General features: G+C 41.4%; 1 protein-coding gene across 1 annotated transcript in view; it reads left to right on the top strand.

Annotated features, from left to right (window-relative positions):
• The first annotated feature begins 899 nt into the window (after positions 1-899).
• The window catches only part of opn5 (opsin 5), a 75,611-nt gene continuing 60,319 nt past the window's right edge, over positions 900-16,191 (top strand). Inside the window, exon 1 of the mRNA XM_065964147.1 lies at positions 900-1,081. The gene's annotated coding sequence lies outside the window, so the exon portion shown is untranslated. The remainder of the gene's footprint in view (positions 1,082-16,191) is intronic.

The following is a 16,191-nucleotide window of genomic DNA, read 5'->3' as shown; positions in this document are numbered from 1 at the left end:
AACACAGAATATTTAGAGCTGGAAATGAATAGTGCTTTGCCTGGATATTTTTTAATTGTATGGAAATAGTTTCAAAATGGCTTTCCTGAAGATGAAGTCGCTGAGAGGCTAAGGTTGGGCCTAGTATATTTGGCCGACGCGCTTTCAAAAGAATACTGTGATACGTAAAAATAAGTTTGACTTTTTTATTAACTGAAAAAAAGATAATCAACTTAACTTATAATAACGTGCATTAACTCATAATCACAGTGAGCCTGAAACAATAGAATACCCAGCTCACCCCCTCTCTTCAACTGAGAACAAAAGGTGAACAGGTGAGTTAAATCAACACATCTCCGCCCATACCCATGTGACCCGACATCCCATCATCCCGACAACCCTACTCAACACAATCCTATGGCTCCAACAAGTTTTGTAATATGTTTTTATTTTTTATTTCAGATCATCTGTTGACTGTTTATTCCAGCAGAAGTTATTTGGTACTGTAAGGCAGCAAGCCCATCATGTCTCCACTCTGATGGAATCATGAAGAGTGTAGCTGGATGTAAGGATGCTTAGCTTGACTTCATTTGTGTCGTGCTCCCACAATGGGGACAGCGCAAGAAAAATCATTAAAATCATCAACTCCCAAGGACCTTAGCTTGCACAGGGTCACAAAAGGCATCCTTGATAATCTACCTCCATGCTTGCAGCTCACCCAGTGAGGTCACTGTTTTGTAAAGGAGCAGCTGAGCCTGTTCAAGCAACGCGGCGAAAAAGAGCGAGATTGGGAGGGTTTTATTTTGAAAGATTTCAAGCGGAAGTTGTGACTCTTGTTGCTTCGCGGTGTTCCCAATGAATACATAAGAAAACAGATGACTAACAAACCCGCGGTGATTGATGAGACAGTGTGGCTCTGCTCAGGGATGATGGCTGTGAGGAGAAGTTGAAGCTGACGCGCAGGGATATTTCAGCGGGACCTCCGCGGACACTTATCAGGCTCTTCTTTTTTACTTCTTCTTCTTCTGACGCTGTTTCATCCAGTTTCTTTTGGACAGTATTTAAACTCCGCTCGGGATGATTGACAACCGGTGAAGAAAAGGTGAGCATTGTACAGAAAAGCTTCACTAACAGCTGATTGAGTTCATTTGACCGCATCACGTCTCCTCCTAAACTCAGCTCAGTTCACAGAAAGCTTCTTTAACCAAAGCAGGAACATCAATTTTCAACAATCCTCTGAGTTATCCTTTTTTCATCTCATTCGCGCTTTGCTGTTAACTTTGTGTTATTATCTCTGAAATAAAGATGAGGTAAAGAAAAGCCCCGATGTGCAGAAGAAGTACCCTGAATGCCCCTAACACCTACAGTCGCCTCTAATTATGAACTTTTTAAACGGCAGCCATTGAGACTTTCGCCCTGTGCTTGACCTCTGAGGAAGATCTATTTTTTCATCTTTAATCGGATTCACCGCTGAACCATGTCATCTAATAATCCTCTTCACTGTTTTACCTCCTTGTTTTAGTCAATCAGGGGCCATGTGGTCATACACATGTCTCCTGCTCCTATTTAAAGACTGCAGAAATGTAGCAGCATATTGTTATGCCTCAAAGCAGACACATATAATGAAGTGAAACACCTCTAATGGAAATCCTTCATGTTTGAATTGTGTTACATATTCATGAGATGTCTCTTTGCCATCACCTTCAAACAAACATGTTTTCCCAGGATGATCAGAACATAAAGGGGAAGTCTAAAGATGAATGGATCAAAGTCACTCATAATTAGTATTTTCTTTTTGTCCATGCGTACAGGATGTAGTGAATAATCAGAGTGAAGGTGAATTGTTACTGTGAGTTATATGTCGTCCTTCAGGTCATGATCTGATGTCACTGAGGTTGAACTCCAGGGATCTTCATTTAAGTACAGGGAGGCAGTCCTCACTGATTGCGTCACTAAATCAAACATGTACATCACTTCCTGATTCTGGGGATACATATTTGAAGAAACGTTTGCTGGTCTTCTCTTTGCTGCTCTGTGTTTACTCCACCACACAGACATAGTGTTGACTTGTCACAGTGAGCTGGAGGCTTTGTGATGCCAGGCTCATGGCCATGGGTCTACGGTTCAGCTTTAGGCTTTTTAGTTTTGTATCTCTACTTTCTGATCTGCCACACATCATTTTTTTACTACTTATTTTGAATACAGCAAAAATGAGCTGAATGGGGGGCGCCGGCAGCCTTGTGGTTAGTGTGCACGCCCCATGTACGGAGGCTATAGTCACTCTCCAAGTGGACGGCCCAGGTTGGAATCTGACCTGTGGATCCTTTAACTTCAGGACATTTCCTGATCTCCAACTCTATCCACTGTCCTTGCTCTACAGTAGAGATTTATAAATGTAGACATAAAGAGAACCCAGCAGAGGATGCTGACTGGGAGCTGAGCATGGTGACAGAAGACTCCCTCTGAAAAGCAAAGGAGTCATCATGAATCTGTTTGAAGTCAGACTGTATGAAGAGCACATGGTTAATGTAAAAACTCTCCTCAGGTTACAGCTCGATGTGATCTAGAAGTTATAAAGGAGTCGGTAACAAACCATGAGTCTGTTAGGGAAGTGATTCATTAATGTAACTATAAAGAAATCCTCTACTTTTAGTCTTTGTTGATATGGTCATACTCAAGAGAGAGTGTTTAGAAGTCAGAACAAGGAACAGACAGGTTGTGATGTTTTTAAATCAGATCAGAGCTCATTAACAGGCCTGAGTGTAAACCCACAATGCACTGCTGTAAAAAGCATCATCACGCCTCTGGACATCCTCTTGACCTTGAGCCCGGTCACTTGGGATCGGGTGTGGATCTCCCTTTTCTCACATATTTCATGTCCCATATTTCATATGTCAGAAAATCTCAACCCCCCCCCCCCCCCCCCCCCCCCCCCCCCCTGTCACCATGCATGACGTGCAGGGTGGAGTTCATAAAGGGCACAATGATGTGACCAAGAAAATCAGAACCCAATCACAGCATCCAGACACAGAGGGGTTAAAGCAGCGTGATCAACCTTCAGAAGGAAAGGGCAGACGACGTCTCAACAGGTCAACTCAACATGGTGATCGTTTCACTCCCTCCTGTATTCTGAACCCTGAGTAGTGTCAGGTATGAAAGACAGCTGGTACGAGCCTTTAAAATGTGTGATACTGAAAATCAAATATGACTTTGGTCATATTCAGAAAACTGTGTGAACAGTATGTATGAAGCTGTGGTGGATTTTATGAGCAGTAAAGGACAAAGTGGGCGTCGTCTTCTCACTGAGGTGTCCGCCTGTAGTAAGATGTTCTATCATAGAGGATGATTTTAATACTCCATTAATATGATTCAAAGCTTTCTATGTTACAAGTCTGAATGAGAATTTCCCTGAAAATGACTTCATAACAAGTCTAAAAGTTTCTTGGAAAAGAATCATGTGCTGGTCAGGTTAGATGCAGAAGCATGAAAAGTCCAATTTGATCAAGGTTTTGCAGACAGCGAAGATAATCATGTGAGGAATATTTGTTTGTGAACAGAGGCGGTACTGTCCTGGATGAATCCTCAATACTGAAGGATCCCAAAGCACCACACAAGACCCAGGGTGCATGACCATCCATCCATCAGATGTTTGAGCTGAAACATGCTGATCTGTGGTCTCTGGTAATCCATTCAAATGCATCTTTAGACTTTAATGTTGGAATTACCCAAAACATGACATAGTGGTGGGCGATATGGGAAAAATATATCACAATGTTTTGTTTTTAAATGCACAGAAACTGTGATGACAAGATTAGTCTATTTTGTGAGAAATTATGTTTATTTGATGGATTGCCCCTTGAGATGAACCATCTCGTTTTCAAGGGGGAACATTTGAAAAACATCTTTGCTGGGGGGTCTGGAGGTCTCCTTCAGGACATCTTTAACTGCAGAAATGTCTTTCTCTACATTCTGATACATTTTTCTGCTCCACTTTAAAATGTAGATTTAGATTTGTGTCTTTAAATCTCTTTGAGTGTTCATCAGGAAAGGAAAGTTCTTCAAGCAGCGTGCATGGAAATCAAGAAATAAATGATTGTATTCAGAACATTTTTCTAACAACCGAGGTCCAGACCTCGCTGATATTTTCACCTCCCTCCATTTCATAACGTTACTGTTAACAGGTGAGCTTCGACTGGAGAGGCTTCTTAATAACTTGTAAAAAATACAAAAGAGAGCAGAGAAACAGCTGCAGCATCAGTTTAAATAACGGGATTATAATTCCCATCATGTTGAATGGTTTTCTGAGCTATGCTCTGTCTGACTCTCAGCAGACTGTTAAGATGCTTCACTGTGTCTCCATCCAAAGTGCAAACCTTAACTGTTCAAATGAATGTTTCTTGCTCTCTGTAGCTTTGGTAAAATCTCAAACAGTCACATACAACAGGTATGGAGTTCTTTTCACAGACTACCTCTTAAGTTTTATTTTCAGCGTTGAATCCCGCTCCGCTTCAGAGAAAAAGGGGACAGGCGTCTGTGTCGGAGCTTAACCTGCGAGGGAAATACATTTCTGGTGTTAAAAATGTTCTGGGGGAGACCTCTCGACCTCCTACAAAGATGTTTTTCAAATAGACTAAACTCATCATCACAGTTTCTGTGCATTTAAAAACATTATACAGAGAAATAAGTTTGGTTGAACTGGTCAGTAACTTACAAATCAATCTTTAAGATCAGTAGTTATTTGAATACTTCCCCCATAAAATGTGTGTTCACAATGTTTCGCTGTCTTTTTGAGAACTGCATCGTTTCATTATCTGGACACTAACTCTCCATCCTTTATGGTTTGAGAGAGTACATTCAAACATAAACTTCAATACTCTACGTATTAAGTCAGTGGCTACCAAGATAGGGGTCGGGACCCCCTGGGGGTTCTCAAGATACTGGGGGGAGGGGGGTCGCAAGATAAAAACATATTCAAATGAAAAATGGCTTAACTGTGAATCAGTGACTATATTAATTAATTAATTATTGCCGTGTTTAGGCTGTTATGTTCTTTTTTGTTTGGACGGGTCTGTTAGTATGTCAAGCTGTGCACAACATTACATCACTCTTCATCTGGATAGAAATGCTTCTGCACTTTGGCCTGTATTGTGGAAAAACGGAGATGGTGGTGTTTTTCTTTTCACTCACACTTTCAAGAGGGTACATCAATTGGATGGCATCTGTAATCAGTGTCACGTCATCTTCTGACAGGCCGACAATGATTTCTCCCCTCTTTGTCTTCCTTGACAGCAGGGTGTTCAACACAGCAGGCGGTTCGCCCCAGAAACGCTCCAACACCTCAGTGGTACTTTTCTATCTTGTGGACACATCATAGATGGGTCCTTTGGTTGTGGAGGTAAATCAATCAATCAATCAATCAATCAATCAATCAATCAATCAATCAATAGTACCAATTCAGAATACTTCAGGTACTTTGGGTTTATGTTAAAAAAAAGTGACCAATTTCCTCACTTTCACCACAAGCTCTTACTGAAAACAGTTGAACTTCAGGGCTTTATAGTAGGCCAGGTTTAGCGTGTTAAGCCGTGTTGGACTTGGAAAGTAGAACAGAGGAGCTACAGGAAGAATATATCTTTCTGGACTAACACCATTACATAAGGGAAACCTAACCACATCTTTTTTTTCTCACGTGTGCACTAACAGCTGCAGTGTTTGTGCTGTTGTTATTCTCACCTGTGAAACTTGAAATTTAGCATCACCTTTGTTCCTTACATCATCGTACCCTTAGGCTGTTTTTTAATGACTTTCTATATTAAGTAGAATCACCATTCACAAGATTCAGACTCTCTCATCAAACGACTTAAAGCACAGAAAACTAATGATGAGTTTAAATCAACAATGACTTATTCTAGCTCACAGTCATTTACCCTAGAAATAAAAATTTTCCTACATTCAGATACAGCTGTCATTAATAAGCTGTCATAATCAACATGCTGCTCTGATATATTAAACAAGATCTATGATACTTATGGTGTGAATCATTTATGCAGGGAGATAAAGATGTAGAGATGACAGAGAACAAAGGTGACTTATAAAATAAACCTTTAGGTTCTAGTTGTTTCATAGTGTTTTCATTGTAAAGCATAAATATGTGCCTCAACATCTACATGAAACCCTTCTTCAGTTAAGCTTCTGTGGGATGACTCACATGGGAGTCGTTAGTTGAGTCGTCGACCTGGTTCGGCCTAGAGTCATTAACCCTCCCAGTCATCTGTGGGTAGTTAGGCTCACATGTTGGGGCTTCAGTCATTTTGGGAGACAATTCAAAACAGCATGGTAGGTTGATGATAGATGGTGTCTCAGACCACCGCCTGGGTTAAAGGACGTTTTTTAACACCTTGTTGGTGCAGTGTTTTTAGGAAGTCTTGACGAAGGCCCAGTTCAGATAAACACATGCCTAAAGGGCTCCCCTCAGATGTTTCTGTTCCTTCTATCTTCCTTCTGCCCATGTAGATACACTGATAGCCCTATGATGTAGGGTTCTGATAACACCTACATTAAAACTTAAATACTGGTCTGTGTGGGCAGGTTTCCTGGAGACTCCAATGTTGAGGCTTCTGTCTGCTTCAGTGCACACTTCCCAGAATGAAGAATGATATTTTGGAAATTTTGGGTACAACTCGGGAAAAACTGGACCCACTTCAATTCTCTTATAGGGCAGGTAGGGGGGTTGAGGATGCTGTAGGCACCTTAATTCACATGGTCCAGAGTCACCTGGATGGTGCTAAGAATTTCTTTTTGTTGACTTTTCTTCCACTTTTAATTGTATCCAACCTCACATTTTAGCAGATCGACTTTCCAGCATCTTTAACATTGACTTTGGTTTAATATGTTGGCTGATTGATTATTGACCTTGACCTTGACAGTCCAAGAAGGTCAAGCTGTGTCCTCTGACATCCTCTCTGGTAAACCTGTTGTCTTCTCTGTAGAGGTGTACTGTGAAGGATTCAACTTCATCTGAATGAATTTTGAGGTTTCGTCCACATATCTAAACAAGTGGCTGGGGGTAAACTCTGGTGTAGGTAGCTAGAGCCCTGTTCTCTACCTCCTCCATGTAGAGATTGGCAACTGTTAGGATATCAGTGAGCCCATTGCAGAGCCATGTTTCTGTCTGTAGAAACCTCCATTCTGCTCAAGTCGTGTTCAAGCAGAGGTCAAGCATGGCGCAAATGTGGCCTGAGAGAGAGTTGTCCTGTGGGATCAGGTGGTGTCCTGCAGGAGCCTTTCTCTGATGACATTGACAGCCTGCTTGATTGGGATGCATGTAAAAAGTGAGGTGACTTCACTGGAAACCATGGGTTCCTCAGGATGTAATTTCAGATCTCTCCCCTTGTTGGTAAAGTCCTGGGAGTTTTTGATGTATGAGTGCTTCCGACCATGTAGCCAGGTGTTGGGAGATATTGGATGAGCCTGTCAAAGGTGATCTTGAATCTTATAGGAAGGTCAGGTCTGAGTTGAAAATATGGAATCAATGATCAATGATTTCTGTTTTCACATCTAATTATAACAACAAATGCTGCTCCACTTCTAAGAAGTAACAGTATAGCTTGTTGGTTTGATATAGAATGTTTCTAATTTAGCTGTGGTGGTGAAGACATGCTGGAAGTATGACATTTCATCTGGTTTTAGGAGATGCTGATTGAACAGACAAAGTTGATTCAGGAGCGTTTTGGCAGCTCCTTTTAAGATAATTAAATCCAAGGCATGACAGCGCTGTTCAAAGCGAACCTGAGGATCTTTTTTCTTAAAATTACATACACTGTGTCTTTTATAGGCTCTGATGTTTGTTAATCTCTGCCTGGGTCCCTCCACCAGCTGTTACTTATGATCACTGTTACATTTGGACTTGTCCCTTAAGGGCTATTAGTGACACATGGTATGAAACATTGCTGATGTTACTTAAAATTAGATGTCTGATAGCCAACATGAATCAATCTCCAGACGGTTATCACTGAGTTAACCTGAATCTTGTTTGGATTTCAGCTAACTGTTGAGGAACATATGTTATATTTTTGTTATTGTTGAGTACATTACCTCCAGTATTTACAACAGTTATGAAAGCCAGAGAAATCCTTTGTTTTAGTGATACAAATTTGTTAGTTGTTTAAAACGTGCAGTATGTAAATATCACCACCAGGGGGCTCTCAGTGAAATCAATAACAAAAGATGAAGTCGAGGCTGGCGGGGAATCATGGGAGTGATCATAGTCATGACGAACGGGTGAAACCGACCTGAGGAAGAGAATATGATTACAGGCGAGCTAATATTAACATGACATTTTTATCACAGCAGCACATACAGCAACAGCACTGCAGCTTTCAGTAGCAGCTCACACTTCCTAATGCAGCGGTCTTTGGCGTAGCATGTTTCCGTGGCAACGATAAACATATTGTGTCCGTCATGATTACGTATACTATATTGACTGCGGTTGACTCTGATTTGGGGGTTGGGAGTAGCAGGGAGAATCACTCCCATGATTCCCTGCCAGCCTTGACTTCATCTTTTGTTATGTTTTTTATTGAGAGCCCCTTGGTGGTGATATTTACATACTATGCGTTTTAAACAACTAACACACTTGTATCACTAAAACCAACAACACACGTGAACTTCTTTGGGTTTGAAGGTGTCAACATGACCACGCCATACAGCTTAAACATGTCCTTGAAACAGATCTTTTTTCAATATCATTCGCCGACTAGGTTCAAACAGTTTTCAGTGAAAACTTCTTCTAATAAAACTGAGTTGAACACTGATTGAAAAACAATGAACTGCAGAAGAACATAATGTGAGGCAATAAGAAGGCTGACACCATTGTCTCATGAGGATTGGCACCTTGTAGAGTTGTCAGCACACATAAGGACCTCCTGTAAAGTGCTCCAGTAATGTTGCTTTGACACCAAACCATTGTTTCACAAATATTACCCTAAAGGTCTGTGCTTTACAGATTGAGAAAAACCAGACGTGTTTGTGAAGCTTAATGAAGGGAATGAAAATTCAACTCTATTTGCATAAAATTAATATGAGCTGAGAACATATGGTGTTTCATGCTCAGAGGAGCAAACAAAGGTGATTTGTGAAGCAGCTTTTCCAAAGTGTTTGAACACGTTTTTATTTTTAAATCTGGACTAGTCACCTATTTTTACTGAAAGTCATTTCTTCTAATTCCCCAGATTATAAGTGCTCCTGTGTAATTTATTGATTAATAGTGAATACGATTAAAAGCGGTGTGCCTGCTGCATGAATACGTTGAAAAAATATTCACATCACACATGTGGTCTTTCCACTGCATGGGGCAAACACAGGAGAAATGCATTCATGCCAAAGTCAGTGCTGTGTAGGAAGACAGAAACAGATCAAGTGTTCCAAGAAAGTGAATTGAGTAGCTTTAAAGCACATGATGTGTCTGCGGGAAGCTCTTAGAGTCCTTTATGTGAAAATGTTTAACATTGAGATGAAGAGATTAATGAACAGGTCATCTTAGATAATTTGAGTGATACATGGAATAACTTGAATCTTAGAGGTCACAATGCTCTGGGGGTTGTCTAATTGATGAATGGTTGTATATGTGGTATGACCGATTCCAGTCTAGAACTGAACTGACATCTGTTAAATTAGCAGATTGATGTGTTTTTCTAATAATGTCTTCATGAAATCTTTCATGGACAGGATTTTACAGATCATACTTACCACTTCATGTGAGCACTCAATTCTATCAAGAAGAAAGACTGAAAGGTCACATTCTGTAAAATCCATTTCTCCATGTTTCTCTAACTCTAATATGTGTCTCTAGTCTGTCTACAAACCCCCCAATGATGAGAAAAGTCCATCCTCTCCGTCTTTTGCCTGCTCCACTTTTCAGAAAATGTGTGCTCAAACAGGCCGTTTGGAGATTTTCCCTTCATGACATCACAAAGGGCAGTAACCCTTGGCCTGTCGGCTCTGCTGTAATTGGTCAGTTGCCCAGCATGGTTCTCGGAAATGTCTCGCCTCTTTTACCATATTGGGAATGCAGCCACTGGCTCCGTCCGAGGGGAGCATAAACATTAGCACCTTAGCACTACTGTGCTACCACAGGCTACGGCATATCGTGGGCGTGTTACAGAAGTTAACGGGCGGCAACATGAGCTGCAGGGCTTACCACAACGAGCCAATGGGCTTAGATCAGTGATCTCACACTGACAATGACGTCGGACTGACAATTCTTTTTCGAGGGGGGCTAGAACCGAGCGTTACATGCAGCTAATGCTACAGTTAACAGGAGGAGTGGGAGAAGCCGTGTTTCCACGGACTTTGAATTTTTGCACACAGATGTGCCTAAAAATGCACAGGACACTTGGAAAACACACTAAAGGGCAGATAAAACCAGAACAAGCAGAATATGGGACCTTTAAATAGTTCTGTATCCTTCTAATTCTTACAATCTGTGGAACTCCTGTATTGTACTCCTCACATTAAAAAAATTAAATTATTAAAAAAGTTTATTATTATTATTATATTATTATAATAAAGAGCCTTCTGAGTAATTTCTAATTTAATTTAACTCCCCCCTCCTTGATTATACATGCTGTTTCCAGTTTCTGATGTAATGCTTACTTCTGTGGACCCAAGGAAAGTATCAATAGACAGAGAATATGAAGAGATCCAAATTGTTAGGAATAATGTATGATTCTCTCCAAAACAAAGCCAATACATAATAAGGCACTAATGGCACTTAAGGTATTTTGTTAAGTTTTTTTGATGAATTTTGGATCTATGACCCAGCAGCAGTATTTTAGTCTGTAATAACAGCAGATTGTGAGAAACTGAACAGTTTAAAGCCTACCTCAACAGATCCCTTTACTTCAGTGTATCAACGTATCATCAGCCTTTTTTTCAGCAGCAGACAGGGACTGACACATTTGTGCGCCCACTAAACCTGCACAACAACATAAAACACCATCTAATTCACCTAGCACATGCTAAGGGATGAATACTACCAAAGCTGTGCTGCAGAGAGTTTTGGGAGTATTTTAACAACATTATGGGGCCGCTGTGGCTCAGTGGTGGAGTCGGTCATCTCTCAACCAGAAGATCGGGAGTTTGATCCCCAGCTCCTGCAGCCACATGTCGACCAGTCCACTGGCAAGACACTTAACCCCAGGTTGCTCCCACTGCTTCCTAAGCGTTGTGTGAATGTGTATGAATAGATTAGTTAACTCTTTACACAGCAGTCTCTACCATCAATGTGTAAGTGTGACCTGCGTTGTAAAAGAGCTTTGAGTAGTCATATACAAACTTATTTACCATTTAACATGGCGTCTCCGTGCGCCTATTTGCTCCTCTGACAATAAACTTTCTGCATTCATTTGGGAAAACATGGCCCTTTGTACATGCAACATAAAGTATGTTTAATATCATTCATGCATTCTGATACTAGATTCTGCCCAATGAATGGAATAGTTTTTTTCTTAATAAATATGGTGATGGGACAGTTCCAAACATCACATTTAATGAGACAGTGCTTGTCAAGCATCACTCTGTGTAAGATCGGTAATGTCCGTGCTGGCAGAGCTCAGGAATTTTGTTTGCCCTTTACGACTCTTAAGCATATGATATAGTGACTAACCCTCCATGCCAATTCAGAAAGAAGCTCATTCTTTACTAAATGAAGAGAAGGGAGAGGATGCAGACGTCAGGACCAAACACAAGCCCGATTCAGACCTCTGTTTCAAGCTGAGATATTTACGCCCCTGTGACGTTTCGCCTTCAATCTGAATGTCCGAGAGGTGTAATGAAGTGATCCACCTCTGAACCGTCTTCTGAAGTACTTACAGAGGAGAGATGGTTTCAGCAGAGCCAGTGAGGGAGGGCAGCGCTGTGTGTGTGCACGTATGACTGTGTGTGTGTGCATGCACGTCTGACTGTGTGTGTGCACGTCTGACTGCTTGTGTGCATGTCTGACTGTGTGTGCGTGCACGTCTGATTGTATGTGCACGTCTGACTGTGTGTGCAAGTCTGACTGTGTGTGTGCACGTCTGACTGTGTATGTGTGCGTGCACGTCTGACTGTGTGTGTGTGTGTGTGCGCACGTCTGACTGTGTGTGTGCACTTCTGACTCTGTGTGTGTGCACGTCTGACTGTGTGTGTGTGCATGCACTTCTGACTCTGTGTGTGTGTGTGTGTGTGTGTGTGTGCACGTCTGACTGTGTGTGTGCACGTCTGACTGTGTGTGCATGTCTGACTGTGTGTGTGCACGTCTGACTGTGTGTGTGTGCATGCACTTCTGACTCTGTGTGTGTGCGAGCATGTCTGACTGTGTGTGTGCATGCACGTCTGACTGTGTGTGTGCATGTCTGACTGTGTGTGCATGTCTGACTGTGTGCACATCTGAATGTGTGTGTGTGCACATCTGAATGTGTGTGTGTGCACATCTGACTGTGTGTGTGTGCATGTCCGACTGTGTGTGTGCACGTCCGACTGTGTGTGTGTGCATGTCTGACTGTGTGTGTGTGCACGTCTAACTGTGCATGCACGTCTGACTGTGTGTGTGTGTGCATGCATGTCTGACTGTGTGTGTGCATGTCTGACTGTGCGTGTGCATGTCTGACTGTCTGTGCGTGCACGTCTGATTGTGTGTGCACGTCTGACTGTGTGTGTGTGCACGTCTGACTGTGTGCGTGTGCACGTCCGACTGTGTGTGTGTGCACGTCTGACTGTGTGTATGTCAGTGCGTCTGAAGTGGTGGATGAAGCAGCAGAGTCCGCTATACGACGCTATAATGAGAATATTTGTCTTTACATCAATACTATGTGTAGCTCCACAGAATCACAATCTGAACTAAAGAGTGGAGAAGAACACACTGGAGAACAGAAAACACACTGAAGCAGTTTAATTCATGCAAGGAGATCGTAGCGGTCGCACTGGTCACAGGACATAAACGTCACAGACCCCTCCCCCTAGCTTGAAGTGAATTCTCTGATTATATCCTTCTGTTCTCACAAAGCACTCATTAATATCTTCTTCTGGAAACCATGACAGACTTCAACCCCTAACCTACATAAGTCTGAAATTAACCATACGTGTATCAGGATGTAGAAGCAAAGATAAAGAAGTAGGAAAACAAACGTTTGTATTGGGTGTCAAATATAATGATGCCTGCTTTTTTACCCCAAGGTGATGGATTGTAACTTTGGAACATGCTGAGCAAAGGACCGGTCCGACATTATACTTTATTTATCCAAGTCCTTTTAGGAATTCAAATAAAAACACTACACACTAGTAGAGTCCAGTTATTATTTCATCAAGCATCTTTAACATCTGTAATTTGATATGTAATGTCTAACCATGACACTCATTTTCATTTAGATCAATTCCCTGCTGTATGCAAATGTGAAGTGTTGTATTTCTATGCAAACATATCTCATAGTTAAAATCTTCAAACTGAGTGTAAACAGTGTTTTTATGGATCTGGTTCAGTTCTGCACCAAAAGTTAGAAACAGCGAGAGTAAACTCAGAAACAGCACAGAACGTCAACATTAGACCTGCAAGTATTTGATTTAAGCAAAATAGAAAAGTGCTAAACAAGCTCAGGCCTATCACCAATTCATCTTTTACCTGACTGATAGAACAGACTTAAACACAAGTACATTGTGGGGGCGTAGTGATCAGTCACTCTAATAAATCCTAACATTAGCTAATTTTATGACACATTGAACTTATTTTTGTGTGTTTTGGAAATGTTTTCCTTGAGGTCTGACGTGGAGGTCACTGCAGATCAAATGGTACATGGTGAACTCTGTTTGAGTGGTTGACTTCATTTATTAAAAGGTGTGAGTCGATGTAGAGAGGCAATATGTTTGAGGGGATAACGCCCACCTCTTCTTTCCACATGGTGGAGCAATCATTTTAATGTGTTGCCTCAAATGTCTGCTGGTGCTCGTGTCCTGTCGGCAGCTTTAATACAGTGAGAGTTAATCCACCCTGGTACTGGTTGATTACTTCATCACTATTTTATCACCCAGGACATTAATCAATGTTTATACATCGGGCACATGTTTGGTTCCCCAGTAAATCCTACTTTACGGCCGAGGCTCGGATGGTGGAGTCAGTCGTCTCTCAACTGTAAGGTCAGGGGGTTCAATCCCCAGCTCCTGCAGCAACATGTCCGCTGTGTCCTTGAGTAAGACACTTAACCCCAAATTGCTCCTGCTGCTTCATCAGCGGTGCATGAATGTCTATGAATGGGATTCATAGCAACCTCTGCCATCAGTGTGTGAATGTGTAGCTGTGACATGCGGTGTACACTCGCTTTATGTAGTCAGAAGACTAGAAAAGCTCTTTATAAGCTACAGTCCATTTACCATTTACTTTGGGAAATTGGGTGTGCTTTTCCTTTAAGATGTCGTCTGAGCTGTTTTTCTGAGGCTGTATTTGCCCAAGGAGAAATCTTTGAGGACAGCATTCCTCACTGAATTAGGTTTTTCTTTTTGGTCAGAGAGCAGAGAAAAGTGCTACACTTAAAAAGCTCTTCTTGGAAGGATTTTGTCCACAAATGATCCTTTTTCATATGTGGTAAGCTACTTTATTAAGTCTTCTAGTTCTTTCGAGGGCCAGATCTTATTCTACTGCAGTTCAGTTTAATGCTAACTTAGACTGTCTGGAGGAAGTAAACAGTCATTTCTTTGTTTCACGATGATGCAGAAACCATATGTAAGGGTCAACACAGGACACCACAAAAACCCAAACAAAAGACATGATTGCTTATCGGCCTCAAACCAAATTTAGATCAAACTTGGCAAAGTGGCTCAGCCCACAAAAAGCATGTTGCTGATTTTCTGGCTCATAAACAATCAGACACAGAAGCTGTTGCTGTCAACATAGCTCAACACTCTTAACATTAAATGTAGAGCTGCAGGGGATCCACATAACTTTATTTACTCTTATCTTGTATTTTAATATCAGGTTTGTATTTATATCAAATGTGTTTTCCTCCTCTAAATTAATTTAGTTTCTGCAACAAACGACTTTAATCTTCTCAATCCACACACGAGCACACACATGAAAACAAGTTCCACTCGATAATGTTATTTATAGGAGTTCATGTAATCAGCAGCAAGCAGCTGTACATTAACATTGTTCAAATACAGCCATGACATGCCTCAGTTTTGATCGGAGCAAGGCACCGTCTCTCCCTCTCTCTGAAGCTCGTGATTCTGCACTTTGGTTTTGCTGCGTCTTATCTCTCTGCAGGAGCCAAGAGGCCCACGTGTCATCTATGTGTCGTAAACACTGGAGGTTTTTCTCAGAAAGACACACCACTCTCTGGGACTAAATAGACAGAGTGCTCACAGAATGGTGGGCACTCACTACCAACAGGAACACAGACCCTTCACCTTGAATGTTATAACTAGTTATTGATTTGAAACTTTCACGGCACAGTCAATAATTACTTTCTAACTTGTTCTATTCTCAGACTTGTTGTGTGAATTCACACTACAAAGAAAGCCAAAGACTGTAAATATTAAAGGATGAAGCCTGAGTGATGTCAGACATCTGTTCCTGTAGGGGGCTCTGGAGGATCATCAGCTGCAGCCGCCATGTTGGAAATGCTGTCTCAGTCTTCATTCAACCTAATGACAGACTGAGAGCTGGAGCTGAGGCAGGTTTTACGCCTCATCACAAACTAGAACCTCATGCCCACCTGTCAATCAGGTCAGCTACGCTCCTAAGTACACGTATCGTTTTCAAAATCAAAAATAGAGCTGGTTTTAAAAAAATGACCCCCCCCTACAGTGTGTGTAAGTGATGACAATAACTAAACCTATTGGTTTTTTGTACCAGGCTGTAAACATATTAATTTAATGCTGTAAAAACTGATTTTTGCCTGTTGTGTGTTTGTGAGGAAAGTTACTCTTGGTGCTCTTGGTTCCTCTGCTAGAGTCACAGAAGGTATCAGTCTACACCTGTTTGATGTGTTTTCAATGCTGACTTCAGTCATGATATAAATATAAACAGGGTGCGATTTGTAAAATAAACAGAGGGGGGGTGTTTTTGAAACGTTTTTATTCATGAAAAAAAATGATGAACAACTGTGGGCCTATAGACTTTGAAGCGTTTTAGGCTCTTTCTTTCAGAATAATATCTTATAGAATAATTATATTATATAGTTATTC

The sequence above is a fragment of the Labrus bergylta genome, chromosome 15, assembly GCF_963930695.1.
Source record: "Labrus bergylta chromosome 15, fLabBer1.1, whole genome shotgun sequence".
Classification (NCBI taxonomy): Eukaryota; Metazoa; Chordata; class Actinopteri; order Labriformes; family Labridae; genus Labrus; species Labrus bergylta.
This window is presented reverse-complemented; position numbering and strand designations above follow the sequence as displayed.